The following is a 15,439-nucleotide window of genomic DNA, read 5'->3' on the forward strand; positions in this document are numbered from 1 at the left end:
GGGATGGCCTTCTTGTCAGTGATGATGACACCCCTAAACGAGAAGCCTTCATCTGCCTTCAAGACCCCACAGTCCTGAGCACTAATGCACATGGGGTCAAACATCAAGGGAGAGCATATCACAGGAATCTTTTATTGTTTGTGTGTAGTGATGGGAGGTGGGTGGGAAATGGGTGCATCCATGCCAATGGGAATCCACAGGAGCATTCATCACTAGGCAGTTTATTTTCTTAAATTAAATTAAATTCTTCTGCAAGATCCCTGATGGCAGTTATCCCTTATTGCTGTGTAACAAATCACTTCAAAATGGAGTGGCTCAAAACAATAGTAATTTAGGTCAGGCTTGGCTGGGACAGCGCATCTCTGCACCACAGAGCTTTTCAGCTGGGGGCTTGAAGACAGGTACTGTATTCATCAGATGACTTGCTCACTCCTTGTTGATGAGGGCTGCAGGCTGGGACTTCAGCTTTCAATCAAAACACCTCCACATGGCCTCTCCACATGGCCTGGGCTTCCTCAAAACATGGTGCCTGGGTTCTAAGGAAGAGCGGCCTGGGCCGAGTCAGTCGGAAGCTGTATCGCCATTTCCACACCTTTCCGGGAAGTCACACAGCATCATTTCTGCTGTATTCTGTTGGCTGGAAGCAAGCGGTTACAGTTGGCAAATATTCAAGGTAAAGGGAATTAGACTCTTATGTTTGATGGGAAGAGTGTCAAAGAATTTGAAGACATGTTTTTAAAACTATCATTTCCCCCTTTAAGTGAGTAAAGGAGCAACATGCATCTTCTTTTGTAGTCAGAGAAGAGGCTGACACAGGTTAATAACGACAAATAAATAAAGAAGTGAAAGAAAGAATTCAAAATCTGCAATGGATTCTGACATGTGAGTAAAGGGCTACTTCGAGATTGAATATTCTCAATGCTTGTGGTTTTACAGACATGAGCTTATAATTATTATAAGCACTTACAGCTGCCATTCACTTACCAAGGAAAGACTCCTTCTAGCACACCAGTATTCCTAATAAAAACATGAAAAATCAAATAAGTTACTTGGTGGTAAGTTGCATGGGTGTTTCAGTGGTAGAATGCTTGCCTGCCATGCCAGAGACTCAGTTTGACTCCCAGCCCATGCACCCAAAAACAAAACAAAGTGCATTAAATCAAATGAATTACTCATAGAATAAAGCAAATTTATATAATTATTTTGTAGAAGTCTGCCCTTATAATGATACACACATTTGCCACATACTTATTTTTTCATGATTCATAAAGGTTGACTCTTCTTTTTGTTTCTAGAATTTCACATCAGCAGAATGTTTGTCATGTTCATTTTGCCCCCTAGTGGTTTTTTATATCCTTGTTCCATATTTACATTTAATTTTTAAATCTTTTGTAATATAAGAAGGAAAAGTACTACTCCATCTTCCTGTCACCACTATTCCACATGCATCTCATTTTATACATACAGAAAATAATATCCAGACAATTTCAGGTACTGGTCCGATGTCACACATCCACCCATAACGAAATTGTATATTGTTGTGCCTTCTACCCAATTAGAAATAAGCCCCTCAAGCAAAGAAGCCTTGTTCACTGGAGAAAAAGAACAGTGCCTGGCAAATGGTAAATGTTTGGTAAATATCTGCTAAATGATATAAATGAATGAATCAAGACTAAATTCTGTATCTTCAGAATACTCTACACTATGGGGTCTGATTATCTTCATCACAAGTATTTCCCATAACACTTAATACCTGATTCTATTTTATTTCAAACATATTTCAACTCCTTGACATGCCTCATCATTTGCTTCTTTCATAATTGGGATTATTACATGATCCTTCATTCATACATTCATGTTAATGAGTCCCAGCTACCCGCAGAGCTACAAAGAGGTACTTTCAATTCACCAGTCCCCTCCTCTGCATACAGAAAAATATCAGCCAGCAACATGATAAGAGCCATTTTCCCTATTCTTTTTTTTTTTTTGATATACTATATCTCGATTTATTTCAGGTCTGAAAAGTAATAATGATAACATAAGAATTAAAACTTGCATTACACCTGTTACGTACCAGGCAATGTTCTAAGTGCCTTGCATTTGTTAACTTATTTAATCCTCAGAACATCCCTATGAGGTGGGTATTGTGACTATCCTGGGTTTACAGAGGAAAAAATGGAGGCGAAGAGAGGTAAGTGACTTGCCCACAGTCAATGGCTGCTGAGCAGTGGAGCTGGAGTTGGAACCCAGGCATTGTGGCTTCAGGGTCTGCAGACTTAACTGCTTGACTTGCCTATCTAGCATCCAATCAAACCCCTGCCCTTTCTTTGTTAAAGAAACACTTGCTTTATTTAAAGATACAGTATGACATAATTAGACAAGAACACTTAACCCTGTATCATAGCTTTGGGATACACCCGTGGTTCCCCAACCTTGTTGCACACTGGAATACTTTGGGGTTTTAAAAAAAATAGTGATGCCGGGTTCCCACCCCCAGATATTCTAATTTAATGAGTATGGGGTACCACTTGGGCATCATGATTTTTCAAAGTTTCCTCAGTGATACATATTTTTTTTTTTTAACATGGGCAGGCACTGGGAATCGAACCCGGGTCCTCGGGCATGGCAGGCAAACACTCTTACCTGCTGAGCCACCGTGCCCCGCCTCCCTCAGTGATCTTAATGTACAGCCAAATTTGGGAACCACTGGATACATGCTTATTTGAGAAAGTAGGTGGGACGAAGCAGGATACTATTATATAACTTGATTATCTCTTTAAAAGCAATAGGGATTTTCTATGTGTACCCATAGAGGGATACTCAGTTATATGATAGGAAAGATCTCTTATCTAGTTTTGTAGGAAAATCTGATAAATAGGAGAGCACAGAGTTGCATGGCCTTCTGGAAAAACAAGGTCTATGGAGTTTGAAGGTTGTGATGATGAATCTATTTTGACATTATATGCTACTCAAGGTAGAAGTGCTAAAGAGAAGGATCAATAGGATATAGAGAAAAATCAATTATGGTCTTAAAATAGTGGATAGTAGTGTATTTTAGAGCAGATTAACTTTAACTGCCAATCTTGAATGGGTTAGTACAAAATGGAGATTGACAAATATTTCACATTTTTACTGAACAGTAGACAGAGCTTTTTGAAGAAGCTGAACCATTATGGGGCAAAGTGGTGTAAATTCTTTGCCTTCTGTACTTACGATTGAACATAATCTTCCAGGGCTGTGCTGAGGAAGAGCCTGTTGTTTTCAGATGAATGGTCATCCAGCCACTGGGAAAAGCATGCTTGGTGCTCTGCTCTTTGGAAAGGGGATTTCAGCCTGCTGGTGCTCTTGTGAACAAAATCTGGGTCATGGTCTGAATGGAATCAAGTCCCCCAGTGCTGGACCACTGGCCACATGCTCACTTGTCTGGAGGAGCAGAGGTCTGAATGACCTCAGCATGCGTTGGGCTTTCCACAATCGGATACTCGTCTGCAGAAGGGACTTACAACTGCATCTGTGCACAGCTACCCTTCTCTACCTTCACTGAGATGTCTCGTGAGACTAGCATTGCAGAGAAACAGTTCAACAAAAACTGTTTTTTGGGGCAAAAGTGTCAGGGTTGTCAAAGACAAATTCTTTAAGTCTTCAAAATGCTTAAAGTAGTCATTTATAGCTCCAGCATTGAAAACTTGCAGCTCCTTTGTGTGCAGAGAACATGGCACATCAGGCTTTCCTAAGCTGGGTAATGACCCAGAAAAATCCTCTCGATGCACGCTGATGATTATGGCCTCAGTAGCATCTCCCACTGAAGTCAGAAAGGGGTGCACAGCATTTCCCACAGGAGCATGGACTGCCGTTAAGGCTGAGATTATTGTTTGCTCAGCTGGTGGCAGAAATAGGTTCTGACTGGAAATGACCTTTGTTACCAATTGGTGCAACATATACAGTGAATTCACTGCTGCCCCATTTCTTCCCTGTCTTAGAGTCAGAGGCCCAATTACCTTACTTGCATGTCCTCGCGTGGAGAGAAGCTGCTCAGATTTTGCACCATTTAACTGGCTGGGTTTTGCCATGCTTTTTGACACAGATAAAGTGAGGTTTGTATCAGCAGCAGCCACATTTAGCTCACCAGCTATAGTTTTAAAGTTATTGTCAAGTTCATCAGAGAAAGGAGGATTACGACCAGCAGGGGAAAACCAAGTTGCTAAGATCACAGACTTGAGGTAAGAATTTTGATAGATAAGTAGTTTCATAGGTTTGCAAAGCCTTTTTCTGGATAATAATCCAGCTTTTCTGGTCTGGATATATTTTGTGTATTTTCTTCTGTGTGCTATAGGTCAACACAGAGGCCTGTAGTTCCACTTGCATTAAAATTCTTTTGAATATCTTGACTATATTGTTAAAGATGCTTCTATAAGTCATTATAAAGTCACAATAATTTAAGATAGTCTCCTTTCAGTGCCTGTTTCAAAAACAGAAAAATGTGTTGCCATCTACAATTGAGAAGAAAGGGCTTGAGAACTGAATTCCAAAATGTATGTAAAATTTCAGATTTCCTTTCTTAGCTATTTCTTCATTGAAAAAATGTAGGAAACAGGATCTCTCTTTTCAGCTAATATATTTTGCAGTTGTTGTACCTATACAAAAACAGCACAAATAAGAGCCATAAGTTTCTCCATATTGGTCCAGAGGGAAGCACAAAGAGCTGCAGTGCTTCCTGGGGTTGGCATGCTAGGTTGTCTAGGACCTATCCCTCACCCCTCACAATTGACTAGGAAGGCTGAGTTAAAACGTTGATGTCTAATGCACGGTTGATATTCTCTTCTAAAGTATCACACTATCTATCCACAACACTGGTAATGGTATCATTCAAAGTTCAAAGATTATGGAACATCTGAAGAGCTGTTCCAACTTAGGTTGGATTCTGAGTCTCCAAAGCCTGCTCTAGTAGGGCTTAGCTGATTTTCATTCCCAGTCGAGCTCTTGAAATAAAAGTAGGTCCCTCTCTATTACTTCTGTTCCAGAAAGATCTATTTCATCAGAAAGATAAACAGTTCATTGACACTCTGAGTAATTGTAATTATCTCACTACTTCCCCCTTGCAGTTTGTCCTTTGAAGCCTCTCACTGAGATACAAGATGTGTATTATTCTCCAGAGCAAATCACAGGCAACCTGAGGTCTTGCTAGTTGTGTAGTAGGGGCTACTAATTTATTGTATGCTCAGCAATGTTTGCTTTCATCCTGTCAACAACTCCTTGTAAAGTCCTAATCCTTGTCTGCATGTTTTAGTTTCCTAGGCTGCTCAAAGGAGATATCATGAAATAGTTGGGCTTAAACAATGGAAATGTATTTATTAGTTTGCAGTTTAAAGCCAAGAAAATATCCAAATCAAGGCATCACCAAGGCTATGCCTTCTTTCCAAAGACCAGCTGTCAGTGATCCTTGATTCCTCAGCTAAATGGCAAGGCACATGGTGGTATCTGCTGGCCTCTCCCTTCTCTTCCAGATTTAACTGATTTCAGCTTCTTGCTTCTTTGATTTTCTCCCTCTGTGTGTGAATTTCATTCTCTTATAAAGGACTCCAGTAACAGGACTAACACCTACTCTGAATGAGGTGGGTCACACCTTAACTGAGTTAGCCTCATCAAAATATCCTACTTACAATGGGTCCACACTCACAGGAATGGAATAACTTTAAGAACATGTGTTTCTGAGGGTACATACAGCTTCTAATCACCGCACTGCATCATCTGAAGAACATCAGTCTTTATTGCAATTTACTGGTCTCCTCCTCCCTGGATGCAGCATTGCTCCCCTAGATTCTAGAGATTCATAGTAGTTGATTCAGATAGTTCCTGCCAGTTCAATAATTGTTTTGGTGGGGGGACTGATTCTTGGAGCTTCCTACTACACCATTTTTACACAATTTCCCCAATCAATCATTTTTTTATATAACTACATATTTTTGTGATGCCTTCCTGGACACTGCTTCTGCACTGTTGTATAAGCTTGGATCACAGATAACAGAAATCCAAATGAAAATTGATACCATTTTAAGAGAGAGAATTTATTGACCCCCAGGGATAGCAAGATCAGAGTACAGCTGACTATACCAGTGACTCAAACAATATCATATCTTCCAATAGTCCTAACAAACATCCTCAGATCAGTCTCTTCGGCTCTGATTGAGCCCCATACCTATCCCTGCAATAATCATGGTGGTAGGGAGTACGGATGGCTCTACTTGGCCCTAATGCATCATATGCTCACACCTGGAGTGAGGTTGGCCTCACCATCACCTGAACCATGAAAACTGAGTATGGAGGAGTGGTTCCCATGCAGTTTTACTAGGTACCCACTCACATTGTGTTGTTGGGGTTTTTTAAGGGGCAGGGGTAAATTGGCCTATTTTTCTCCCTTTTGGAACAAATCTGTAAGTGAAATTATTAAGTTTTAAAAAATCTTTTTCTTATAATGATTGGAGTAATAAAAGCAATAACAATAACTAACACTGTTTGAGTACTCATTGTGTCCTAAGGATTTTTACAGGTATTGGCTCAATTAATTCTTACAAGGACTCCATGGGGTAGGTGTTGTTACCACCCATTTTACAGATGGTAAAACTGAGGTGCAGAAGTGCCCGTGTTTGTCTGGAAGAGAGCAAGGTAACTTGACCTGTGACCCAGTTTATAAGTGGTACTGCCAGGATTCTAACCCAGGCAGGCTGACTCCAAAGCTACTCCATTAAAGAGAAGCTGCTTGTCACATACGGAAACTGAAACCCATGAGAGAAACAAGGATTTCATCAATTATATCAGCACCTGAATGTCACTGTAAAGAAAGACTTCCAAGACCCTCATGTTGTCAAATAAGCAAATAATTACGGCTTTTACTAAGATCTCAAGCTTATATATTTATATAAGAACAAAATATATAATTACATAGCTTATTGAACCAAATTTAGTGGTAGACACCGATAAAAAAAAAAAAGAAAAAATAATGTCATATGGTCCCTGTTTAGAGCCTAAGTAAATGTATCTCAAAGTTGAAAAAAAATTATGCTTTCAGTCAGAACTACTCATCATCATCCTAAGCACTAAGACTATGGTACTTTATAATATTTTTAGTAGTTATTCTAAATTTGTATTTTTATAAAACATAGCTGCAAAGTCTTTCTTGTAACTTTTCACCTCTTAAAAGAAACTAAAAGGAGTTTTACTCTTTTTTTAAAGCAAGTATGAAGTTCTCTTCTAGGCATCCAGATTTTCTCTTCAGTTCTTAATAAGCAGACAAAATATCAAATTCAATATTCAAATATTTGTTAAAGTTTTAGTATCTTGCAAAAAATTATCAGAGTGAAAGGTTTTTGCATTTTCTTTTAGTGTCATCATATTTTAATGCAGTGATGAAAAAACACAACTGGCATTTCATTTTAAATGAGGTAGAGACTCGTCTAAAGTACAGAGGGTTTGGCTCGGAAATGAGAAACTGGGTTCTACAGCCAGTTTTACCACTACTTACCTATGTGACACTAGTCATTTAGCTTTCTTGAGCTTCAATTTTCTCAACTGAATGGTTAGGGGAGGGGTGGCACTGGAATGGAGATGTACTAATTCATTCATTTATTCAACAACTGTTTTTGGAACACCTGTTATGTGCCAGGCACTGTGCCAGGTACTGGGGATGGGCTACAGGGATGAACAAAAACAGACATGATTTCTGCCCTTGCAGAGCTCACAATGCCAATATGAGAGACAGACATGAATCAAATGCTTACTAATCAAATAGGCAAAGGACTTAGGACTTTTCTGTTTTGTTCCTAAATTCTATATACACATAAACATAAAAGAATATTTCATGGACTACAAATCTTACCTGTTTATTTGAGAGATTTTATAAATCTCACTTTATTTCTCAGGTTCATAATTTTTCCAGACTATTCACGATGGATATTGGGAACTACTTATGCCAATTTTCTACCTGCCAATGACATAATGCATTTTCCTGGATCATTAGTGTAATAATAGTCACTATGCATATTGAATGCATAATTTCAGGTAATACATCAATCTTTATTTTCATTACATTCTTAGCACTGCCTTTTCTTTTTTAACAGGGATAGACTGAAAAAAATAAAAAGGTCTTATCCTAAAGTCTGTAGCATCAGCTGTGATGTCAGTGCTTTCTTCAAATTATATTTAGGTTTTTAAAGAAAAGGACTGATTACAGAGAGAGGAGCTGTTTATTCTTGCAGCTATAACATAATTTCATTTGGGTGCTCCCTTTTCTTCAGGCTTAGATTTTATTGCTAGAGCACCTATGGGGGGAAATGTGAGAACAAGATGTCTTCACTGAATGATCAGTAACCTGAGGCTAGCAGGAAGTAGACTTTTTAATTGCTTACTTGTTTATTACATTGCTTCTTTGGCAGTGACCTCTGAATTCTTCATATATCTGAGAATCTTGTTTTTAATTAAATCTTCCGTAAAATTGCTGGTTTTACCTGTAAAAATTGTCCTACAATTTCCAGACGTCCTAAATCTTGGTAGAAAAAGCTATTTTTTAAGAGGCAACCAGCAGCCTTGCTTAGGATATTTTTGGCAGCAGTCATTCTACCTCAGGCTGAGATATCATGAAAAGATATTTGCACAAGTCATCGCTTCAGTAGCCTCCTCCACAACTCCACAGGAAGCGGATGTGGTTGGTTTAATAGACAGCACTCTTCTTTCTGAGTCTGGCTTATACATACTGATGGACTGAGAAATGATGCCTCTGGAGTTGTTTTTCATTAGGGCAGAACAGAGGCTCTGATAATGTTCAGCCATTATGGGTTTCTTCCTTCTGATCATAACAGCCAGGTTGCTGTGAACAAAGAAGAGATTCAACAAACGTCTTGGTTGAGAATGAGCTTGTCCAAATCTTAGATGACATCAAAGGTTTTCTGTTGTGTGATCCTTCTCTAAAAACTGTCCTTTGTACTTTGGAAAAGCTAATGCAGAACTTCCCTCTACCACTCCCCATTTACTGTTATTTGGTACTAGGGAGTTATCACAGGCCAAATTCTCATCTTCAGTTTTCTCTTTTCCTATAACTTTCAATAGAGGGCCCTTGCACATATAGTTGCAGTTGGTTTTAACAATTGGATTTCTGATGGTATTTAGTGTCATACATCTGTTATTGTTAGGCTTTCTAAACCTAAACTCTTTTCTTCAACCCCTAAATGATACTTCACCAACAGTGGTTAGGCTAATGGTTAGTGGTTGGAAATTTTAACTTCTGGCCACTTCATCGCTGGGCATCATCAGTAAAGATATGGAAGATTCTCCACCCTTCCCCAAACAACCTCTGCAATGACTAGAAGTCATGGAAGACAAATGGTCAACTAACCAAAATAAAATGTAAGATATTACATCTAAATTGATCCAGATGTACACAAAAAGAAAGTATCGAAACATAAATAACATAATTATGAACAATAAGGACTGGACTAGGGGCAGGAGAGGAGAAGGGCTGGGAGGGTACATGTAGCTTGAAGACCCCAGATCGGTGACTGTGATACTGTCCTTCCCAACCAATCCTCACCCCTCCAGACATCCACACACACTGGAGGAGAGCTCTCACATCCTCATTGTCCTACACAGATGTGCCAGAGGCAATATTCAAGGTCAAATAATTACTGTATAATTGAGGACACATTCTGAAGTCTTGTTAAAGTCTTATACTCACATGGAGGGCAGGGGCTGCATAGGGGGCTCTATAAACACTTTGATATAGACGATGAGTAACAATGATACCAATCCAAGCACTTACTTGGATATTTCAGGCCTTCTAAATTATGCCAGCTTCTATCTTGCACTTAAATCTACTAGAGTAATAGTTTGAAAAGTATTGAAAGTATATTAAAATATATATATATTTTTTAATTCTGATGCACTCTTTGGAGTCTTTGGAAAATGCCCAACAAATACATGAGTTTCACACACAGTTTCAGGGAATCCATGAACTTTGTGAAGTGCATACAGAAGCCTTGGTTATAGAGTTTGAAGTTTAAAGCGAATTGTGGCCAGCATGCGGGCCTGCATGGACTTATGGACTCAGCGTCCCATCTAAGCATGGGCGCCTTCACACGCAAGAGCCTTGGGTGTACTCAGACGGGGTGCCGCACCCCTCCTGCCCTCTCTTCCTCTCTAACCTGGGATGGTCACCGGATTTTCATTCACCTAGTGATCAAATTCCTTACACTTTCTGAGGATAGTTAAGATAGATTGCCATCTTGTTTGTTTTCCTTCCTTCTCTAGAGTGGTTCTGAAGATTTTATGTGGTCCCTGTGTCAGAACTATTTATTGCGTGCAAGATGAGGCTGAAAAACCGCAACCTGTAAAGACAGACTGGGGAAATTCACAGGAAAGAGGCTTTAGAAGAAACTGCAGATTCGTTGTGTCTAACCATGCCCAGAACCCAGAGAGAGCGATGAATTATGTAATCACAAATGAATATGTCTGCGTTTTGATGACCCCACCCCATCCACAGTCAAGCGCCTACTCACTTTTTCCTCTGTGTCTCCTTAGCTCTCTTTTACCTCTATTATAGCTTCCAGCACTGCGCTGGAATTATTTGTTTATGAATCTGTCTCTATTTCTAGACTATGAGCAATCCCAAGGCAAAGACCATGATTTATTTATCTGTGTACCCCAATGCAATGTCTGGAGTAAGAGTGCAGGCACTGGGGTCAGACCGTCGGTGTTCAAATCCAGGCTCTGTACTTACAAGTAGGCGTGCTCTGGTGAGCAGTTTAACTTATCTCAGTCTAGTTTTCATCCATCCTTTCTCCCTCCCTCCTCCCCTCTCTCCCTCCCTCCCTTCTTTCCTTCCTTTCTTCTTTCATTGCCTCAGTTTTCCTTTGCACCTAAAGTGTCACACTAATAAGGTTTATTGTGAAAAATAATTAAAATGATGTTTAGCACAGTGCCAGTACCTAAGCAGTTATTCAATACACGTACCTAATCAGCTATTCAATATGTGGCATTGTTATTATATTTACTATCGTTAATGTTGATTGTTGAATGAACAGGACTTTCCTGTTTTAAAAGGTAAAAACCTTTTAAACTCAAACTACTGAAAAAGCACCTTTTCTCACCTCTTTCCTTGTCCCTCGGCCTTTTTGGCTATTAACACTCTCCTCCCCCCCACAGCATCTGTTATCCTCTTCAAAGAACTTTGTTTTTCTCCATTGTGCTGATCATTATTAGTCATCTATGTTTATTTATTGATTTTCTAGAATTTAAGCTTGATCATAGCAGGGGCTTTGTTTGGCTGTTGTGTGTTCATTGTTGCATCCTCGATGCCTAGACAGTGCCTGGCACATAGAACATGCTTAACAAATATTCACTGAATGAATGAATGAATGAATGCACCTGCACACACACGTCAACACACACGAAGCATCTGCGCTGCCTGCTCTAGATTAGTCTCACCAATTGTCCACCAGTGTTAATGCACTGGCTGTATGCGTGCCTGCTCTTTGCCAAATGGTCAATGAGTGGTTTCTCCTTTTCTTTTTCTTCCTACCAGAGTTGGGATGGGACAGAAAATATTTCCCTAAACTGTTGTAAAAACTTAAATGATCAGACCTTCATGTACTTCATTTCCATCTCTTATATCCCTCCTTACACACACACACACATACACACACACACACCTTGCATGCACTTACACATATTTTTTTACCACTTTTTTCTCTGCACAGAATCTTTAACTTCTGTTTTTCTAAATTCTATCCATCCTTCAAGGTGCAATTACAATATCCTCTAATTCCTCTCCCATTACCCACCTACCTCCCATCACCCACCCAAGCAGGTGTGTTCTTTTTCTTCAGATTCCTTTAAGAACTTTTGCCTCTGTTTTGGCAGCTGTTTCCAGCTTTTCCCTCCATAGAGCTATCTATAGACTTGGTTAGGAAATTGCCTCGAGGGCAAGGACTATTTTCTTTTTTGCTTTTCTATGTATAATATAGGCAGTCTGTAAATGTTTTTGAGAAAGGGCCTGGGTTCATAGCCCTCTATATGCATATATCCATTTTTCTAGCAGTACAAGGAAACTTTGGGGCCTATCAGAAGATAACATGATACATGCAGAATGTTTTTCTTATGTGATCAGCACAGATGAGTTTCTCATACCACCCTTCTGTAAAAGACAAAACAACTAATAACGAATGTAAATGTGGAGCTGGACTTGCATCTTTTGACAACCACAGTTAGAAGCGGTCAGTTACTTACAGGGCTTGGCTGGTCATATCTGGGTGGTAGACTGATGGGGAGGGACTCCTTTACTTTTCTTGGGGCTTGACTCTTAGGAAGTGAAAAGAAACAAACAGTTGAAACATCAGAATCCTGTGTGAATGAGCAGTATTTCGCAGGGTAACCTTCCATTTCTCTTCTTCAAGGTCTCAAGTTGATGCAAGGGAATGAGATTACATTGCCCCCTACTGCAATTTTGGATTGCTAATACGGTGACTCCTTTTTTTTTAAATATTGACATGAATTTTCAATTTCCGAGAATGGATTTCTTAAGGCAGAGAGAAAAGGAAATCCTACATGCAATAGGAGGCCTGATTTTATTCTATCAAGTTCCCTCTTTCTATAACTAACTTCACCATTAAATTTTGTTGTGATGTATTATTCAGTTGCATTGTACTTGGATATTACATTTCAGAGGAATGTATGAAGTCAAGGATTATTAAAAAATAGTGAATTAATATATTTACTTCTGTTCTATGAGGTTACTTGATTTCTTCTAGTTCCTGGAACTATATTGCTTTCCTTGGAAGTTAAAGTGCAGTGAGTGTTTGAAGCATTGTAGCTCTTTCATTTGTAGCAGAACCTCTCAAATTTTAAGAACAGTCAAAGAGCTGTGAATGCTGGTCCTTCACAAAAGCGGGCACTGTTTTCTGTGACTATCACTGTCTGTTAGATGGCTTATCTCAGGACATCTTTAACTGTGTTCTTTCTTTCTCCCTTTCTTGTAAACCCATTTGTATGTATTTCCAAAGTAGGTGAGACCAGAGAGCAGAGGGCTTTGAATCTATACTAAGCGCTTTGGATGTTATTCTGTAGGCAACAGGGAGCCAGTTGAGATACTCAGGCAAGAGATGGATCTTCAGAAAGATGACACAGGCAGCCTTGTGTTGAATGAACGGGGATGAAAGAGCTTGGAAGGAGGGAGAACATTAACTGAGTCATATAATAATACAGCCAGCTGTACCTCCAAACTACATCCAAAATTCTCACCAGCTTTTCCCCATTTACTCTGCTTTAACCCTTGTCTAAACCACCATCTTCTGTCACCTGAACCCCTACAATATCCTCTTCATTGATCTCCCTACAACCAATCTTACTCCTCTACAATCCACTATCCCCACAGCAGCCAAAGTCACCTTTAAAAAAAATGAGTCAGTTAGAATATATCACTTCTTAAAACTTACTGACAACTTTCTCTCACACACAAAATGAAATTCAAACTCCTACTGTAGTGTATGAGGTCCCACATAGTTTGGCCCTTGTCTGCTTTTACAGACCTACACACCGGCCCCTCCTCACTGGTCTCCAACTGGTTGGCCTCATTTCCTTGAACAAGCCAAGCTTAGCCTTACCTCATATTTGTTCTTGCCACTCCTTCTGCCTGAAACATACTGTTCCCAGAATTTCACGTGGTTGGCTCCTTGCCTCTGCTCAAATACCTCCTCAGAGAGCCGTTTCCTAAGCTGCAGTATGCCAACATCCTCTCCCTTGTCTAGTACAAGATACTCTTTTCATATCATCTTGTTCTATTTTATTCATAGCCCATATACTATTTGATATCATCTTGGTTATTTATTATTTATTTGTGTAAGGTCTGTGCTCTTGCAAGGTCTGTGCTCTTGCCTAGAATGGAAGTTCCAGAAATGCAAGGAACTTGCCTACCTTGTTCACCTCTGAGTACACAATGCAGAGAGCTACAGCTTAGTGCTGCACCTGGCACATGGAAGTGCTCAGAAATTATTTGCTGAATAAATGTAAATCTGAGTAAAGGCAAAGAACATGGGTGGGTCTTCTAGTTTGCTAGCTGCTGGAATGCAACACACCAGAGATGGATTGACTTTAAATAAAAGGGGATTTATTTAGTTGATATATAGTTCTTGAGAGGAAAGGCAGCTAACTTTCAACTGAGGTTCTTTCTTATGGGGAAAGGCACAGGATGGTCTCTGCTGGCCTTCTTTCCAGGCCTCTGGGTTCCAACAACTTTCCCCAGGGTGATTCCTTTTTGTATCTCCAAAGTTCTGGGCTGAGCTGCAAGTGCTGAGGTGAGATATGCTGAACTGCTTGGGATGTGCTACGTTGAGCTCTCTCATTTAAGTACCAGCCAATTAAATCAAACATCATTCATTACAGCAGGCACGCCTCTTAGCCGACTACAGATGTGATGAGCAAAAGATGAGGTTCGTGTACCACTGGCTCATGTCCACAGCAACAGAACTAGGTACCTTCACCTGGCCAAGTTGACAACTGAATCTAACTACCACAGTGGGGCAAATGGAAATGGAAAAGAAGAGATATCTGAAAGAAATATAGTATAGGTAACTTGACTAGATTTGGTGCAGTGGAGAGAAAGGAACCAGATGATGGATATTTACTTGGGTGGTAGAGTGAGGCCAGTGCTGCTATTGACAAAGAAAGATAACTTGTTGGCATAAACAGGATGGGAAAGGCAAACAGAACTTTTACTTTGGACTTGAAAGTGAGGTGCTGGTAGGTCCATTTGAAGATGCCCAGCAGGTACTTGGGAGTTGGGAAAGAAGCCAAGGACAAATGTTTAGTTTTTGAAGTAATTTGCATAGAGATGATAGTTTACTGAGACTGAATTAGGTCAAAAAGGGGGAATGAAGAAAGAAGATAACTTTAAATGTGTGCATATGTTATCCAAAATGTCCTGTGTACAAGGAACCATGCAGGGATGATGACATGTAACAAATGAAGAGCAAGGGCTTGAGCTTCATGGGGCCAGAGATGGTGACACTGACAGTTTGGTAAGGAGAGAGAGTGATATTCAGACAAGATACTCCCACATGGTACTCTGGACCTGCTCAAAATAACTCTCAGTAGGAGACTTTGGAGCCCCAAATGGATCCATGTTACTGTTCTGCTTTCTTCCCTTCAAATTTGCTAAGGGGTCCATTGCGAAGATTGGCCAATGGCACTGTCATGGTCCTATCTATTCTCTTAAGGAATTAATAATCTAAAACAGCACATTTTCAGGGAAGATACATAAAAAAGGCACTAAGCAATGTATAAATAATAGCAAAAACTAAATTTTGTTGAGAACTTACTATGGGATAGGCAATGAACTATATGTACAATATGTACTATCGTATTTTGTTCTGACATAATCTCTATAAGGGAAGTACAA

The 15,439-nt window shown here is 39.7% G+C and overlaps 1 pseudogene; it reads right to left on the reverse strand.

Moving 5' to 3' along the window:
* Positions 1-3,129: 3,129 nt before the first annotated feature.
* Positions 3,130-5,280, reverse strand: LOC143664491 (conserved oligomeric Golgi complex subunit 5-like; annotated as a pseudogene).
* Between the last annotated feature and the right edge of the window lie 10,159 nt (positions 5,281-15,439).

This window comes from Tamandua tetradactyla, chromosome 20, assembly GCF_023851605.1.
Source record: "Tamandua tetradactyla isolate mTamTet1 chromosome 20, mTamTet1.pri, whole genome shotgun sequence".
NCBI classification, from domain to species: Eukaryota; Metazoa; Chordata; class Mammalia; order Pilosa; family Myrmecophagidae; genus Tamandua; species Tamandua tetradactyla.